Consider the following 19,740-nt stretch of genomic DNA (forward strand, 5'->3'; position numbering starts at 1 on the left):
CAGCCTGACTCTGGTTGGTCTCAACCCCAGAACTGTAACCTGGTCCCCTGTTCACACTTGGTATTAGGGCCAGCTGAGTTCAGGCTGAGAACGTGTGGCAGCTTTAGCTGGTGACAGTCATAGGCGGAAGGCAGCTGTAGTCTTGGGGCAAGCCTTCACCCCTCTCACCGCGATCTGCCTGTGGCCATTGCCGAAGCAACATTTCCTGGGTTTACAGAACAGGAACCTCACAAAAACAACTCTGGCCCCTACTGCCAGCAAAAATGCTTCCTAAGGATGGTAAGGTTCTGAAGGCCTAACATTGGTAACAACCCACCATGCGAAAACACAAGTTCCTTCTAAACACAACACTGGATTAAAATGAATCTTGCTGCAACTCACATTAGTGATTTTAAAGAATTGTCTCCTTACTAATCACAGAAGAAACATACTGGGCGACAGAGTGAGCCACACCAGAGGAACGGTGACTTGTGACCTGAGCTGGTGACCCGAAGGAAGACATGGGTTGTGGCAGCCCACGTCACTTCATGCCACATCAGACAACTCAGATCACATCATTTTTGCACTGTCCTCTAGAGAAGAATTACACCTCACACTGTCCTTATTTCCCACCACCAGAATCCATGGCATTTATGGATTTGCAACATGAAAAAAATACCTGTCATGAAACAAAATGATGTTCTCAGCCACCATATATGCCTTGAATAGATAACCTACTCATAAATCCTCAGAGCACTTCCCTGGAACGTGAAGTAACTTGGCATGACAAACCAGAGCCCCTTCACATGCAAGCCAGGCCTCTTCCCTCTGACAGTGCTGCGTGGGAAGAGCTGGTGAGATCTAATTATGTGATCCTGGGTTCTCCGGGACTCCGGGACTCTGGCTGCGGCCTGTTTCTAGGAGGTGAAATAAATAAAGGCTGATTTATGGTTTTTGAAGTATTCAGGGTTTGGGGTGGGTTTGAATCCTCACTGAATGTGGCCCCAAGTTTCAAAAGACCAGGTTAAGCAACTATGGAGATCGATGAACCCACTGGGGTCACTCAATCAGCCCGAGGTAACCCGTGACTTGGATAGTGCTCCTGGGGCCATTTGTCTGTCTCTCCCCAGCTGTCTGAACTCTCCTTCACCCCAGCCCCCCAGCCCTGGAATGAGAATTGGCAGCTGGGCCAGGCAAGAGCAATCACTTGGGCTCAAGAGCCTGCAGGGGCTGCTCCAGATTCTTCGGCTGAATCCTACACCACTCCCCTCTACCTCTGGCTGGCTTCCACTTGCCTGCCACATCACCCTGCCAAACCCAATGCAAAAGAGGAGAGGGTGTTCCAGAAAGTTCTAAGCCTGCCTGCCAGGCAATCTCTTTGACATGCTCCCCTGTTTTCTCCCTTGCTCCTCCCTTCAGCCACTCCAGCATCCTGGCTGTTCTCCCAACACAGGCTCTCTCTCACCTCAGAGGCTATGGCACAGAACCCTCTTCCCCAGAGTCACACGTCCCCTGGCCTGCTTCAGTCACCTCATACACTGCCCTCCCAGAGAGTCCTGTTTTTGCCAACCCACTGAGCAGTGCAGAGTGCCGCTCTGCAATCCCAGCCCCTCTTGCCCTGCTTCGGTTTCCCTCTCCTCCCACGGCACTATCTGCTCATACCCATCTGTAGGACACCCTCTCCCTCGTGTGTTCACTGTTCCCTGCCTGTCTGCCCCCACTATAAGCTGAGCTAGCTCCACGAGGGAGCTCCACTTGCTGTAGAGTTCACAGATCTATTTCGAACAGCTGGACTGCTGCCCAGCATGCAGCAGGTGCTTGATAAATTTCTTGAATGAATGAACAAGTCTTTGAGAAAAGAAAACCTCAATTAAAATATTTCTTCAGATTTTACAGAATTGAATCACTGGAGAAGATAAAAATCCTCCGTGAGAAAGAGGAGCAGGCTGGCTGGTAGAAGAATGTGGGATTCCACTGATCCCCAGGAGGATTTATCCTTGGAATCACCCACTCTGTGCCGCCCAACCTTGGACTGACCTGGACTGCTGTTGCTCTGGTCATCCTACTGGTTAGCAATACCAAAGCAACCTGCTTCACAGAGGCAGGCAGTCCGAGAAAATGTTCTTACTCCGTAGTCTCCGTTCCCCTCTACCTCTCCTCTATGAACCTTTGGCATGCTCCAGCAACTATGGGGTGCCTAAATCCTATTGGACCTCACTCCGTTCACCGCTACTTCATCCCACATGTGGTTTATATAAATAGTTGAATGAATAATGATCTACTTTACCATCAATGTTGCTCTTTTCTTTTTTTTTCAATTGTGTTATGTTAGTCACCATAAAATATATCATTAGTTTTTGATGCAGTGTTCCAGGATTATGTACAACACCAAGCCCTCCACGCAATACATGCCTCCTTAATGCCCACCACCAGGCTCACCCATCCCCTTACTCCCTCCCCTCTAAAACCATCAGTTTGCTTCTCAGAGTCCACAGTCTCTCATGTTTCATCTCCCCCTCCGATTTCTCCCAATTTAATCCTTCTCCTAATGTCCTCCATATTATTCCTTATGCTCCATAAGTAAGTGAAACCATATGATAATTGACTTTCTCTGCTTGATTTATTTCACTCAGCATAATCTCCTCCATTCTCGTCCATGTTGATGCAAAAGTTGGGTATTCATCCTTTCTGAGGGAGACATAATATTCCATTGTATATATGGACCACATCTTCTTTATCCATTCGTCTGTTGCAGAGCATCTTGGCTCTTTCCACAGTTTGGCTATTGTGGACATTGCTGCTATAAACACTGGAGTACATATGACCCTTCTTTTCTCTACATCGGTATCTCGGTGGTAAATACCCATAGTGCAATTGCAGGGCCATAGGGAAGCTCTATTTTTAATTTATTGAGGAATCTCCACACTGTTTTCCAAAGTGTCTGCGCCAACTTGCATTTCTACCAAGAGTGTAAGAGGGTTCCCCTTTCTCCACAACCTCTCCAACATTTGTTGTTTCCTGTCTTGTTAGTTTTGGTCATTCTCACTGGTATAAGGTGGTATCTCAATGAGGTTTTTTGTTTGTTTGTTTTTAAAGATTTTATTTATTTATTTGATAGAGATCACAAGTAGGCAGAGGCAGGCATAGAGAGAAGGGGGAAGCAGGTTCTCCGCTGAGCAGAGAGCCCAATGCAGGACTCGATCCCAGGACCCTGAGATCATGATCTGAGACGAAGGCGGAGGCTTAACCCACTGAGCCACTCAGGTGCCCCTCTCAATGAGGTTTTTTTTTCCTATTTATTTTTTTCAGCGTAACAGTATTCATTGTTTTTGCACCACACCCAGTGCTCCATGCAATATGTGCCCTCCCTATTACCCAACACCTGGTTCCCCAACATCCCACCCCCCGCCCCTTCAAAACCCTCAGGTTGTTTTTCAGAGTCCATAGTCTCTCATGGTTCATCTCCCCTTCCAATTTCCCTCAACTCCCTTCTCCTCTCCATCTCCCCATGTCCTCCATGTACTTTGTTAGGCTCCACAAATAAGTGAGACCATATGATACTTGACTCTCTCTGCTTGACTTATTTCGCTCAGCATAATCTCTTCCAGTCCCGTCCATGTTGCTACAAAAGTTGGGTATTCATCCTTTCTGATGGAGGCATAATACTCCATCATGTATATGGACCACATCTTCCTTATCCATTCATCCTTTGAAGGGCATCTTCATTCTTTCCACAGTTTGGCGACCATAGCCATTGCTGCTATAAACATTGGGGTACAGATGGCTCTTCTTTTCACTGCATCTGTATCTTTGGGGTAAATATCCTGCAGTGCAATGGCAGGGTCATAGGGAAGCTCTATTTTTAATTTCTTGAGGAATCTCCACACTGTTCTCCAAAGTGGCTGCACTAACTTGCATTCCCACCAACAGTGTAAGGGGGTTCCCCTTTCTCCACAACCTCTCCAACACACGTTGTTTCCTGTCTTGCTAGTTTTGGCCATTCTAACTGTGTAAGGTGATATCTCAATGTGGTTTTAATTTGAATCTCCCTGATGGCTACTGAAGACGAGCATTTTTTCATGTGTCTGATAGCCATTTGCATGTCTTCATTAGAGAAGTGTCTGTTCATATCTTCTGCCCATTTTTGGATATGATTATCTGTTTTGTGTGTGTTGAGTTTGAGAAGTTCTTTATAGATCCTGGATATCAACCTTTTGTCTGTACTGTCATTTGCAAATATCTTCTCCCATTCCGTGGGTTGCCTTTTTGTTTTGTTGACTGTTTCCTTTGCTGTACAGAAGCTTTTAATCTTGATGAAGTCCCAAAAGTTCATTTTCACTTTTGTTTCCTTTGCCTTTGGAGACATATCTTGAAAGAAGTTGCTGTGGCTGATATCGAAGAGGTTACTGCCTATGTTCTCCTCTAGTATTCTGATGGATTCCTGTCTCACGTTGAGGTCTTTTATCCATTTAGAGTTTATCTTTGTGTATGGTGTAAGAGAATGGTCGAGTTTCATTGTTGTACATATAGCTGTCCCGTTTGCCCAGGACCATTTATTGAAGAGACTGTCTTTTTTCCATTCTGTATTTTTTCCTGTTTTGTCGAAGATTATTTTTTTCCCATTTTATTTAATTTTTCAGCGTAACAGTATTCATTTTGTACAACACCCAGTGCTCCATGCAAAACGTGCCCTCCCCATTACCCACCACCTGCTCCCCCAACCTCCCACCCCTGACACTTCAAAACCCTCAGGTTGCCCCAACCTCGCACCCCTGACCCTTCAAAACCCTCAGGTTGTTTTTCAGAGTCCATAGTCTCTTATGGTTCGCCTCCCCTCACCAATGTCCATAGCCCGCTCCCCCTCTCCCAATCCCACCTCCCCCCAGCAACCCCCAGTTTGTTTTGTGAGATTAAGAGTCATTTATGGTTTGTCTCCCTCCCAATCCCATCTTGTTTCATTTATTCTTCTCCTATCCCCCTACCCCCACATGTTGCTTCTCCATGTCCTCATATCAGGGAGATCATATGATAGTTGTCTTTCTCCGATTGACTTATTTCACTAAGCATGATACGCTCTAGTTCCATCCACGTCGTCACAAATGGCAAGATTTCATTTCTTTTGATGGCTGCATAGTATTCCATTGTGTATATATACCACATCTTCTTGATCCATTCATCTGTTGATGGACATCTAGGTTCTTTCCATAGTCTGGCTATTGTAGACATTGCTGCTATAAACATTCGGGTACACGTGCCCCTTCGGATCACTATGTTTGTATCTTTAGGGTAAATACCCAGTAGTGCAATTGCTGGGTCATACGGTAGTTCTATTTTCAACATTTTGAGGAACCTCCATGCTGTTTTCCAGAGTGGTTGCACCAGCTTACATCCCACCAACAGTGGAGGAGGGTTTTCCTTTCTCCGCATCCTCGCCAGCATCTGTCATTTCCTGACTTGTTAATTTTAGCCATTCTGACTGGTGTGAGGTGATATCTCATTGTGGTTTTGATTTGTATTTCCCTGATGCCGAGTGACGTGGAGCACTTTTTCATGTGTCTGTTGGCCATCTGGATGTCTTCTTTGCAGAAATGTCTGTTCATGACCTCTGCCCATTTCTTGATGGGATTGTTTGTTCTTTGGGTGTTGAGTTTGCTAAGTTCCTTATAGATTTTGGATACTAGCCCTTTATCTGATATGTCGTTTGCAAATATCTTCTCCCATTCTGTCAGTTGTCTTTTGGTTTTGTTAGCTGTTTCCTTTGCTGTGCAAAAGCTTTTGATCTTGATGAAGTCCCAAGAGTTCATTTTTGCCCTTGCTTCCCTTGCCTTTGCCGTTGTTCCTAGGAAGATGTTGCTACGGCTGAGGTCGAAGAGGTTGCTGCCTGCATTCTCCTCAAGGATTTTGATGGATTCCTTTCTCACATGGAGGTCCTTCATCCATTTGGAGTCTATTTTCGTGTGTGGTGTAAGGAAGTGGTCCAATTTCATTTTTCTGCATGTGGCTGTCCAATTTTCCCAGCACCATTTATTGAAGAGGCTGTCTTTTTTCCATTGGACATTCTTTCCTGCTTTGTCGAAGATTAGTTGACCATAGAGTTGAGGGTCGATTTCTGGGCTCTCTATTCTGTTCCACTGATCTATGTGTCTGTTTTTGTGCCAGTACCATGCTGTCTTGATGATGACAGCTTTGTAATAGAGCTTGAAGTCCGGAATTGTGATGCCACCAACTTTGGCTTTGTTCTTCAATATTCCTTTGGCTATTCGAGGTCTTTTCTGGTTCCATATAAATTTGAGGATTATTTGTTCCATTTCTTTGAAAAAAATGGATGGGATTTTGATAGGGATTGCATTAAATGTGTAGATTGCTTTAGGTAGCATAGACATTTTCACAATATTTATTCTTCCAATCCAGGAGCATGGAACATTTTTCCATTTTTTTTTGTGTCTTCCTCAATTTCTTTCATGAGTACTTTATAATTTTCTGTGTATAGATTCTTAGTCTCTTTGGTTAGGTTTATTCCTAGGTATCTTATAGTTTGGGGTACAATTGTAAATGGGATTGACTCCTTAATTTCTCTTTCTTCTGTCTTGTTGTTGGTGTACAGAAATGCAACTGATTTCTGTGCATTGATTTTATATCCTGACACTTTACTGAATTCCTGTACAAGTTCTAGCAGTTTTGGAGTGGAGTCTTTTGGGTTTTCCACATATAGTATCATATCATCTGCGAAGAATGATAGTTTGACTTCTTCTTTATCAATTTGGATGCCTTTAATTTCTTTTTGTTGTCTGATTGCTGAGGCTAGGACTTCTAGTACTATGTGGAATAGCAGTGGTGATAATGGACATCCCTGCCGTGTTCCTGACCTTAACGGAAAAGCTTTCAGTTTTTCTCCATTGAGAATGATATTTGCGGTGGGTTTTTCATAGATGGCTTTGATAATATTGAGGTATGTGCCCTCTATCCCCACACTTTGAAGAGTTTTGATCAGGAAAGGATGCTGTACTTTGTCAAATGCCTTTTCAGCATCTATGGAGAGTATCATATGGTTCTTGTTCTTTCTTTTATTAATGTGTTCTATCACATTGATTGATTTGCGGATGTTGAACCAACCCTGCAGCCCTGGAATAAATCCCACTTGATCGTGGTGAATAATCCTTTTAATGTACTGTTGAATCCTATTGGCTAGTATTTTGGCGAGAATTTTTGCGTCTGTGTTCATCAAGGATATTGGTCTGTAGTTCTCTTTTTTGGTGGGATTCTTGTCTGGTTTTGGGATCAAGGTGATGCTGGCCTCATAAAATGAGTTTGGAAGTTTTCCTTCCATTTCTATTTTTTGGAACAATTTCAGGAGATTAGGAATTAGTTCTTCTTTAAATGTTTGGTAGAATTCCCCTGGGAAGCCGTCTGGCCCTGGGCTTTTGTTTGTTTGGAGATTTTTGATGACTGTTTCAATCTCCTTACTGGTTATGGGCCTGTTCAGGTTTTCTATTTCTTCCTGGTTCAGTTGTGGTAGTTTATATGTCTCTAGGAATGCATCCATTTCTTCCAGATTGGCCAATTTGTTGGCGTAGAGTTGCTCATAGTATGTCCTTATAGTTGTCTGTATTTCTTTGGTGTTAGTTGTAATCTCTCCTCTTTCATTCATGATTTTATTGATTTGGGTCCTTTCTCTTTTCTTTTTGATGAGTCTGGCCAGGGGTTTATCAATCTTATTGATTCTTTCAAAGAACCAGCTCCTAGTTTCATTGATTTTTTCTATTGTTTTTTTGGTTTCTATTTCATTGATTTCTGCTCTGATCTTTATGATTTCTCTTCTCCTGCTGGGTTTAGGGTTTCTTTCTTGTTCTTTCTCCAGCTCCTTTACGCGTAGGGTTAGGTTGTGTACTTGAGACCTTTCTTGTTTCTTGAGAAAGGCTTGTACCGCTATATATTTTCCTCTCAGGACTGCCTTTGCTGTGTCCCACAGATTTTGAACTGTTGTGTTTTCATTATCATTTGTTTCCATGAATTTTTTCAATTCTTCTTTAATTTCCTGGTTAGCCCATTCATTCTTTAGAAGGATGCTGTTTAGTCTCCGTGTATTTGGGTTCTTTCCAGCTTTCCTCTTGTGATTGAGTTCTAGCTTCAGAGCATTGTGGTCTGAAAATATGCAGGGAATAATCCTAATCTTTTGATACCGGTTGAGACCTGATTTGTGACCCAGGATGTGATCTATTCTGGAGAAGGTTCCATGTGCACTAGAGAAGAATGTGTATTCTGTTGCTTTGGGATGAAATGTTCTGAATATATCTGTGATGTCCATCTGGTCCAGTGTGTCATTTAAGGCCTTTATTTCCTTGTTGGTCTTTTGCTTGGATGATCTGTCCATTTCAGTGAGGGGAGTGTTAAAGTCCCCTACTATTACTATTATTGATGTGTTTCTTTGATTTTGTTATAAATTGGTTGATATAGTTGGCTGCTCCCACGTTAGGGGCATAGATATTTAAAATTGTTAGATCTTCTTGTTGGACAGACCCTTTGAGTAGGATATAGTGTCCTTCCTCATCTCTTATTATAGTCTTTGGCTTAAAATCTAATTGATCTGATATAAGGATTGCCACCCCAGCTTTCTTCTGATGCCCATTAGCATGGTAAATTGTTTTCCACCCCCTCACTTTAAATCTGGAGGTGTCTTCGCGTCTAAAATGTGTTTCTTGTAGGCAACATACTGATGGGTTTTGTTTTTTTATCCATTCTGATACCCTGTGTCTTTTGATTGGGGCATTTAGCCCATTAACATTCAGGGTAACTATTGAGAGATATGAATTTAGTGCCATTATTAGTCTGTAAGGTGACTGTTACTGTATATTGTCTCTGTACCTTTCTGATCTACTACTTTTAGGCTCTCTCTTTGCTTAGAGGACCCCTTTCAATATTTCCTGTAGAGCTGGTTTGGTGTTTGCAAATTCTTTCAGTTTTTGTTTGTCCTGGAAGCTTTTGCTCTCTCCTTCTATTTTCAATGATAGCCTAGCTGGATAGAGTATTCTTGGCTGCATGTTTTTCTCGTTGAGTGCTCTGAATATATCATGCCAGCTCTTTCTGGCCTGCCAGGTCTCTGTGGATAAGTCTGCTGCCAATCTAATATTTTTACCATTGTATGTTACAGACTTCTTTTCTCGGGCTGCTTTCAGGATTTTCTCTTTGTCACTAAGACTTGTAAATTTTACCATTAGGTGACGGGGTGTGGACCTATTCTTGTTGACTTTGAGGGGGGTTCTCTGCATCTCCTGGATTTTAATGCTTGTTCCCTTTGCCATATTAGGGAAATTCTCTCCAATGATTCTCTCCAATAGACCTTCTGCTCCCCTCTCTGTTTCTTCTTCTTCTGGAATCCCAATTATTCTAATGTTGTTTCATCTTATGGTGTCACTTATCTCTCGAATTCTCCCCTCATGGTCCAGTAGCTGTTTGTCCCTCTTTTGCTCAGCTTCCTTATTCTCTGTCATTTGGTCTTCTATATCACTAATTCTTTCTTCTGCCTCATTGATCCTAGCAGTGAGAGCCTCCATTTTTGATTGCACCTCATTAATAGCTTTTTTGATTTCAACTTGGTTAGATTTTAGTTCTTTAATTTCTCCAGAAAGGGCTTTAATATCTCCAGAGAGGGTTTCTCTAATATCTTCCATGCCTTTTTCGAGCCCGGCTAGAATGTTCAGAATCGTCATTCTGAACTCTTGATCTGACATATTACCAATGTCTGTATTGGTTAGGTCCCTAGCCTTCAGTACTGTCTCTTGTTCTTTTGTTTGTGGTGATTTTTTCTGCCTTGTCATTTTGTCCAGATAAGAGGATATGAAGGAGCAAATAAACTACTAATAGGGTGGCAAAGACCCCGGAAAAATGCGCTGTAACGAAATCAGAAGAGACCCCAAATTGTGGGGGGGAGAAAGGGGATAAAAACAGGTTCTGAAAATAAAAGAAAAAAAAAAGAAAAAAATTTAAAAAATAAAACAAATAAAAAAATATAAAAAAGAAAGAAAAAATATATATATTTAGATGAACTAGTCAAAAAAACGTTAAGAAAGAAAAGGGTAAAAGTTTTAAAAAATTTAGCAGAAGAAGAAAAAAGAAAAAAGAAAAAAAAATTGAAAAAAGAAAAAAAATTGAAAAAAGAAAAAAAAAATTGAAGTAGCCGCAAGACTAAAGAATCATGGGGAGAAAGCCGTGAGTTCCGTGATTTGCTTTCTCCTCCTCTGGAATTGCTCTGCTGTCTTAGGAATTGAATCTGCTTTCTCCTTGATAGATGAACTTCGTCCTGGCTGGATATTTTGTTGATCTTCTGGGGGAGGGGCCTGTTGTAGTGACTCTCAAGTGTCTTTGCCCGAGGCCGGATTGCACCGCCCTTACCGGCGGCCGGACTAAGTAATCGGCTCGGGTTCGCTTTTGGGAGCTTCTGTTCCCTGAACGCTTTCCGTAGAGTTCCGGAGGACGGGAATGAAAATGGCGGCCTCCCAGCCTCGGCCCGGAGGAGCAGAGAGCCTGGGTCCCCACTCCTCAGTGCGCCCCCAGAGGACAGCACCCAATCACTCCCGTATCCCCGGCCTCTAGCCGCGCTCCGAGCTCACCCAGCCCGCGACCAGTTCAAGGTAACCCCGAGCTGAGAGTTCAGTCCTCGGCTCTGTCTCTGCAGCCGGCTTCTCCGTTCTAATACCTGCGAGCTCTCAGACACTCCGACACCCCCGATCCTTCTGTGACCCTGCGGGGCCTGGGGCCACGCTGGCCCCGCGTGGGCTTCACCCTGGTTTAGCCTCTGGAGCAATGTCCCTCAGTGGAACAGACTTTTAAAAGTCCTGATTTTGTGCTCCGTTCCTCCGCCGCTTGCCGGGAGCCGGCCCCTCCCCCCGCGGTCTATCTTCCCGTCGTTTTAGATTCACTTCTCGGCCAGAAAGTGGTTGATTTTCTGTTTCTAGAGTTGCTGTTCTTCTTCTCTTCGCTCTCCCGTTGGATTTGTAGGTGTTTGCAATGTTTAGATAAGCTATCGAGCTGATCTCCTGCTACCTGATGTAGTCTCAGGCTGCTACTTCTCCGCCATCTTGACTCCTCCCTCCTGTCGAAGATTATTTGACCATAGAGTTGAGGGTCCATATCTGGGCTCTCCACTCTGTTCCACTGGTCTATGTGTCTGTTTTTATGCCAGTACCATGCTGTCTTGGTGATCACAGCTTTGTAGTAAAGCTTGAAATCAGGTAACGTGATGCCGCCAGTTTTGTTTTTGTTTTTCAACATTTCCTTAGCAATTTGGGGTCTCTTCTGTTTCCATACAAATTTTAGGATTATTTGCTCCAGCTCTTTGAAAAATACCAGTGGAATTTTGATCAGACTGGCTCAATGAAATTTGATTTGAATTTCCCCGATGGCTAATGATGATGAACATTTTTTCGTATTTCTGTTAGCCATTTGTATATCTTCTTTGGAGAAGTGTCTGTTCATGTCTTCTCCCCATTTTTTGAAATGATTTTCTATTTTTTGGGTGTTGAGTTTGAGGTGTTCTTTATAGATCTTGGATATCAGCCCTTTGTCTGTATTGTCATTTGCGAATATCTTTTCCCATTCCGTGGGTTGCCTCTTTGTTTTGTTGACTGTTTCCTTTGCTGTGCAGAAGCTTTTGATCTTGATGAAGTCCCAAAAGTTCATTTTCACTTTTGTTTCCTTTGGTTTTGAAGACATGTCTTGAAAGAAGTTTCTATGGCCCATGTTGAAGTTACTGCCTATGTTCTCCTCTAGTATTCTGATGGATTCCTGTCTCACATTGAAGTCTTTCATCCATTTTGAGTTTATCTTTGTGTATGGTGTAAGAGAATGGCTGAGTTTCATTTTTCTACACATAGCTGTCCAATTTTCCAAGGACCATTTATTGAAGAAACTGTCTTTTCTCCATTTTTCCTGCTTTGTCAAAGATTATTTGACCATAGAGTTGAGGGTCCATACCTGTGTTCTCTACTCTGTTCCATTGGTCTATGTGTCTGTTTTTGTGCCAGGACCATACTGCCTTGGTGATCACAGTTTTGTAATAAAGCTTGAAATTAGGCAACATGATGCCCCCAGGTTTACATTGCCCCTTTCTTATTCTCAAGTTGATCACTTCCCATTTCATGGATGAAATGGAACATTCGCAACTCCCCAAACTTCAGGCCAGGCTAGCCCCTCTCTTAACTCATCCACATCTAGACCCACCCTGCCCTACAGTTTCAAGGATAAAGAGTCCCAAGAGGTCTACCCATCACGTTCTTCTTGATCCTTCCTTCTGGCTCTTCCCCTTCTTGCCTGTATTAAATATCTCTGATAACTTTCCTCCTGTTAATTTACTAACAAAGTTATAGCTCCCATTTCAAAAACAGTCCTTTTTTTTGGTCAGTACCTCCTTTCCTGGTTTTTCTTTATACCTAGTATTCTTGAAATAGTGTCTGCATTCGTTCTTTCTTACTTTTCACTCAGTTCTTTGCACGATCTGTATTTGCTCTCATGGCAGTTTTCATCTCTGCTCTGTGCTCTGGATATACTCCCTCTACAGCTTTCCAGTGTCACCAGTTTCCATCTTCAACTGTGTTCAGGCTAGAGTTCATGGTACCTGTAGAGATTCTGTATTTAAGTAAATCTATTTTTCCCTTTCCAAAACTTCAAGTTGGTTCTTTTTCATACCCATCAGTTTCTGATTCATAGCTATCCATTCAATTTTTCTCCCGTCTAAGACCCTGTTTTATTCTTTCTTTCTTGGGGGAGGTGGGGGGAGTAGATGTTATTCTTTCTTTTCCCTTTTAGAGGATCTTTTATTTTTATTTTATTGACTTTTTTATCTTTTATTTTTATTTATTTATTTATTTTTAACTAGGCCCCACGCCCAATGTGGGACTTGAACTCATGACCCCAGAATTAAGAATCAGATGCTCTCTGACTGAGCTAGCCAGGCACCCCTAGAGGATCTCAAATATACTGATAGCAAAGTCTTTTTCAGATTGCTCTCTTATTTCTTTCCCATTTCCTCAGTTTATTGGCTATCCTTTTTGCCTTAGTGTTTCCGTTGTGCTTTGAGATTTCCATGGGCAGGTTCCTTTTGAGCACGACTATCTTATTGTCATTGTAGCCTTGTCACTGCTTCTTTTTTTTTTTTTTAAGATTTTATTTATTTATTTGACAGAGAGAGGGGGAGATCACAAGTAGGCAGAGAGGCAGGCAGAGGGGAGGGGGAAACAGACCCCCCACTGAGCAGAGAGCCCAATGCAGGGCTCAATCCCAGGACCCTGAGATCATGACCCAAGCCAAAGGCAGAGTCTCAACCCACTCAGCCACTGCTTCTGCATGGTCCTCTGCGACCGCCTCTCAGAACCAGGTGTAACTGGATGGTTTGGGCTCTGGTCCTCAGGCCATAGCCGAACTCAGCTCCATGTCAAGATGGTCTTCTCTCTCCTCTCCTATACCCCTGGCAGCAGCTTAGTACTAACCATTCCCCAAGAATGGAAGAGACCGCAGCTGTTTAAACCATTGCACATGGCTCTGGTCCCCTGATACTCACCAGAGACTTCCTGTCCATTTTCTCTTGCAGGAGCTGAAAGTCAAATACTGCCTGCTTTTCATCCCAGTAAGCCATCCTACTTGCTATCATGTGTTCCATTTTGTTTCGATCCACAGAGTTGACTTTTCAAAAATTTAAAAACAAAGAAATCTGTGTTTAAAACAGAAATAATAGGGGATTTCCACATGAACTCACTATCCCATAGTATTCAGGAATCCTTCACTCACTTCTCAGTCACTTCTCAGAAATATGGTTTCTCGCTTTCATTCCATCAAATATTCTCTGAACATGATCAACTATGATTCCACCTGTCAGCAAATTTAATGGACACTTTTCTGTTTTCAGAAAAAAGTATCCACAGATGTAGTTGCTCATCTTTACACCAATATCACATGGATTTGATTACTGTAAACTTATGTCTTTTTAAAAAAGATTTTATTTACATATTTGAGAGAGAGAATAAATGTAAATTTTATTTATTTAACATGAGAGAGAGAGAGAGAGTGAGCATGAGAGGTGAGAGGTCAGAGGGAGAAGCAGACTTCCCACCAAGTAGGGAGCCCGATGTGGGACTCCATCCAGGGACTCTGGGATCATGACCTGAGCTGAAGGCTGTTGCTTAACCAACTGAGTCACCACCCAGGTGTCCCAGTAACCTTAAATCTTGAAATCAGTGTTAGCCTTCCAACTTTGTTGTTCTTTTCATGGTTGTTTCAGCTATTTTAGGTTCTTTTTATGTCTAAATGAATTTGAGAAATAGATTTCAAATCTCTACAAAAAAGTTGAGTGGCATTGTGGTTGGTATTCCATTGAATCTATAGGTAAATTTTTGGAGAATAGAGCCCTTAACAATATTAAGTCTTCTCATTTATGAATAAAATATACTGCTCTACTTATTTCAGTCTTATTCAATTTCTCTTAGCAATATTTGGTAATTTTCAGTGGACAGGTCTTCCTCTTCTTTTATAGGCTATAACCCTAATTTACATTTGTTCTTATTAAAATTATTATCATTTTTTAAAAACATCAATTTCTAACTATTCACTGCTAGTATGTAAAAATACAATTGATTTTTGTATATTAATCTTGGATCCTGCAACCTTGCTGCACTCATTTATTAACTATAAAGAAAGCTCTTTGGGTTAGTGTGGATTCTCCAGGGTTTTCTATATTCAAGTTCATATTATATGCAAATAGACATAATTTTACTCCCTCCTTTCCAGTCTGCATGCTTTTTATATCTTTTTCTTGACTAACTGCTCTGGCTAGAACTTACAGTACAATACTGAATAGAAGTGGCAAGAGTGGATATCCCTGTTTAATCCTGATCTCAGGGGGAAAGATTTCAGTCTCTATTAAGTCTGAGGTTAGTTGTGGTTTTCATAGATGCCCATTATCAGATCAAGCAGCTTATTTCTATTTTCTCATTTTCTAACAGTTTTTAATCAGGAAATTGTGCTAGATTTTGTAAAAAAAAAAATTTTCCACATCTATTGAGTTGATATTTTTTTATTCTTTAGTTTGTTAATATAATAAATTATATTGACTGTTAAATGCAAGTCAAACCTTGAATTCCTAAGAGAAACTCTACTTGGTCGTGATGTATTATCCTTTTTATTTATTACTATAATTGACTGCTAAAATTTTGTCGAGAGTTTTTACATCTGTGTTTACAGTTGATATTGGTCTGCAGTTTTATTTTATTTCAGTGCCTTTGTCAGGTTTGGGTATGAGGGTAGAGTTAGCCTTATAGAAAGAGTTACGAAATATTCTCCCTTCTTTTCAATTTTCTGGAAGTGTTTCAATGGAATTGTTGTATTTTTTCCCTTAGTCATTAGGTATAATTTAACAACGAAGCCACTCAGGCTTGGAGATTTCTTTGTGGAAAGTTTTTAACTAATTCAACTTCTACTTCAATTTTAATAGACACAGGCCTATTCAGTTATTTATTGTTTCTTACGTGTATTAATTTCTGTTTTTTAAGGAATTTATGTTTTGTCTAATATATTGAGTTTATTGGCATAATTTTTTATAAACCTTATATTCTGTAAAATCTGAAGTAAAATAATAATCCCTTATTAATCTGTAAAATCTATTATTCCTGGTATTGATAATTTTTGTAGTCTCTCTGTATTCTTTATCTCTCTGACTTGATTCTTACCAATTTTATTACGGATCTTTTCAACGAAACAAGTTCAGTTTCATTGATTTTCTCTACTGTTTTTCTGTTTTCTAGTTCATTTATTTCTGCACTGACTTTTTTCTGCTTCTTTTAGCTTCCTTTGCTCTTTTTTTCTCATTTCTTAAAGTAAAACTGAGGTGACCGATTTGAGCTCTATTTTTCCCTACCATCTGTGTTCAGTGCTATAAATTTTCCCATAAGTACTGCTTTAGTGACATCCCACAAATTTTGATATGCTGTATTTTCATTTTCATTCAGTTCGAAACACTTGTTAAAATCACTTTTGATTTCTTCTTTCATCCATGGTTTAAGTGTGTGTGGTATTTAGTTTCAAATATTTAGGAATATCTTTATGTTATTAATGTCTAATTCATCTGTATTGTAGTCAGGTAATATAATTTGTGAGACTTAAATACCTTTAAGTTTATCGAGATTTAAATATTATGGGCCCAATATGTGGTCTATCTTGGTAAATGTTGTGTTCACTTGAAAAGAATGTATTTTGCTGTTGGTGTAGCACTCCATACAAGTCAATTAAGTCAAATCAGTTATAGCTTGCTAAAATGTTCTATATTCTTACCAATATGCTCTCTACTTGTTCTGCCAGTCATTGAGAGAAGTATTGAAATTTCTGACTATAATTGTGGATTAGTCTATTTATTTCTCCTTGCAGCTCTACCAATAACTGCTTATATATTTTGAAGTTCTGTTATTTGGGCATAAATAGTTAGTCCTCTTGACACACTGACCACAAATCATTATGAAATTGCCATTCATATAGTAATAATATTCTTTGTTCTAAATTCTACTCTGATATTAAAATAACCATTTCAGATTTCTTTTTAGTAGTATTAGCATGGTACATTTGATCCTCATTATCCATAGATTCTATCTGTGCAAATTCACCTAGTTACAATTGATTTTTAACCCCCAAATCAATACCTGTGGTGCTTTTGTGGTCATTCACAGACATGTTCCTACTAGCAAAAAACTGGAGGCGCTGACACATTTTCCCAGCTGAGGTGCAATAAAATGATGTTCTTCCTTCTTGTTTAAGTTCATGCAGAGAAGCCCAGGGACAGAGATGGGAGGGGGAAGGGCAGGGTGGTGCAAGATGCTCCAGCTCTGGGACGGATTGGACAGGCTTGAACCCTGCTTTTCACCTGTTAATGGGGTGGCCTTGGGCAGTCCCTTCTGAACCTTATTTTCTCTTTTGTAAAAGAAATAGAATCTACTAGAATGACTTATTTTAATATTTAAGATTATAATCTCTGTGAGACATACATGCATGTATTTCACTTAGGTGCAATAGTTTAGTGCTCACTAATATAGCGTCCATGAAAACTTTATACAGCATAGCTACTGTGGATCATGAGAATCAACCATATATCTTGATCCTTTCGTTACTATTCTTACTTATTTTTGTTTTTTGTATTTAAAGTATTAAAATATGTTTCCTGTTCACAGCATATGGTTAGGTTTCATCTGTTTAAAAAATAATACTTGACAATCTCTGCATTCTCTTTAAAGTTGTTTAGACCATTTATATTTATTTTTATGACTAGGATTAAACCTACATTTTACTACATGTTTACCATTTTACTCATGTATTCTTCATTTACTTTCCTCTCTTTTTATGCCTTCTTTTGGATTAATTAGAAGTTTTTATGATTCCATTTTACCTCCTCTGTTAGCTTATTTGCTGTAACTGTTTTGATATTTAGTGCTTGCTTACATCTTTAGTTTATCATAGTCTACCTACAAGTGACTCCATAACTCTTCACACAGTATAAGAGCATACTTATAATAGTATAATAGTTTATAATAGTATAGTATAATAATATATTTTTTCACTCCCAATGTCCAAATGCACCCCAAATGATACATTTGCCATTATACATTTTAATTTTAATTTTACTTCTTTATTGAAGTTCATTTTATTTAACATATTATTAAATAAATTTTATCTTTTATAAATAAAATAAAATAAATTTTATTATTTATTTAACATATTATTAGTTACTGGGGTAGAATTTAGTGATTCATCAGTTGCATATAATACCTAGTGCTAATTCCATCAAGTGCCCTCCTTACTGCCCATCTCCCAGTTACCCCTTCTCCCCACCCACCTTCTCTCTAGCAACCCTGTTTGTGTCCTAGATCAGCATCTCTTCTGGCTTGCCTTCCTCTCAATTTTCATCTTATTTTATTTTTGCTTCCCTTCCCCTATGTTCATCTGTTTTATTTCTTAAATTCCACATATACATGAAATCATATTGTATTTGTCATTCTCTGACTTACTTATTTTGCTTAGCATAATAACCTCTAGTTCCATCCATGTCATTGCAAATGGCAAGATTTCATTCTTTTGATGACTAATATTCCACTGTATGAATATGTATGTGCATGTATACATACATACATGAATACGTACATACATATGTGTGTATGTATACACACACACACATACACACACACTGCATCTTTATACATTCTATTTAAATTCATCTGTTGATGGGCATTTAGATTCTTTCCATATTTTGGCTATTGTGGACACTGCTGCTATAAACATTGGGGTGCATGTATTTTAAATGAGAAACTACATTGTTTTTATTTTTGTTTCATTTGCTATAAAGATATTTAAATAGTCAGAAAAAAGTTATATATTTATATATGCAGTTATCATTTCTTGTGTCCTTCACTCCCTTTTATAGATCCACATTTCCATCTGATACTATTTTCCTTCTTCCTAAAGAAATTTGTTTAATATTTTTCATAGTGTAGGTCTATTGGTAATGAAATCTTTCAGCTTTACTATAAGAATGATTATTTTGCTTTCATTTTGAAAGAAACTTTTGTTGGGTATAGAATGCTAATTTGACAGATATCTTTCTTTCTTTCTATTACTCCACTATTTTCTCACTTTAGAGTTTCTGACAAGAAATATACCATCATCCTTTTTTTTTCCTACTTTATGTATCATTTTTCCCTTGTTGCTTTTTTAAGATTTTATTACAGATTTTGAACAATTTGTTTGTAATTTGCCTTGGTGCAGTTTTCCCGAAGTTTTTCGTGCTTGGGGCCCACCAGCTGTCTTTGATCTCTGAGTTTGTAGTTTTTGTCAAATTTAGAACAATCTGATATATTATTTCTCAAAAAATTTTTTCCGTTTAACCTTTCACTCCCCTACTTTGGAGACTCTAATTACACATATATTGGGCCATGTGACATTGTCACTGATCACTGAGGCTCATTTTTAAAAGTTCTCTTTTATATTTGTGTTTCATTTTTCATAGCTCCTATTGCTATATCTTCAAGTTCTCTAATATTTTCTTTAGCAATGTCTAATCTGCCATTAATTCTATCTGCTGTATTCTTGATCTCACACACCGTAGTGTCTATTTCTAGCATTTGACTTGGGTCTTTAAAACATCTTCCATATTTCTACTTAATTTTCTGAGTATTTTATAATATATGAGCACATAATAATAAATGCAATTATGAGTCAAGATGGTGGAAAGTAGCAGGCTGAGACTACCTCAGGTAGCAGAAGATCAGCTTGATAGCTTATCTAAACATTGCAAACACCTACAAATCCAACGGGAGATGAAGAGAAGAAGAACAGCAACTCTAGAAACAGAAAATCAACCACTTTCTGAAAGGTAGGACTGGCAGAGAAGTGAATCCAGAGCAACGGGAAGATAGACTGCGGGGGGAGGGGCAGGCTCCTGGCAAGCAGTGGAGCAATGGAGCACTAAATCAGGACTTTTAAAAGTCTGTTTCGCTGAGGGACATCACTCCAGAGGCGAAACCGGAGTGAAGCCCATGCGGAGTCAGCATGGACCCAGGTCCTGCAGGGTCACAGAAGGATCGGGGGTGTCTGAGTGTCGCAAAGCTTGCAGGTATTAGAACGGGGAAGCTGGCTACAGAGACAGAGCTGAGGAGTGAGCTCTCAAGTCAGGGTAACCTTGAACCAGTCGCAGCCTGGGTGAGCTCGGAGTGCGGCTGGAGGCCAGGGATATGGGAG

General features: G+C 40.0%; 1 protein-coding gene across 1 annotated transcript in view; it reads right to left on the reverse strand.

Annotated features, from left to right (window-relative positions):
- SH3RF3 (SH3 domain containing ring finger 3) overlaps positions 1-19,740 on the reverse strand; it is a 398,130-nt gene that overhangs the window by 52,514 nt on the left and 325,876 nt on the right. The gene's annotated exons all lie outside the window — the stretch shown is intronic.

Source organism: Meles meles, chromosome 16 (genome assembly GCF_922984935.1).
Source record: "Meles meles chromosome 16, mMelMel3.1 paternal haplotype, whole genome shotgun sequence".
NCBI lineage: Eukaryota > Metazoa > Chordata > Mammalia > Carnivora > Mustelidae > Meles > Meles meles.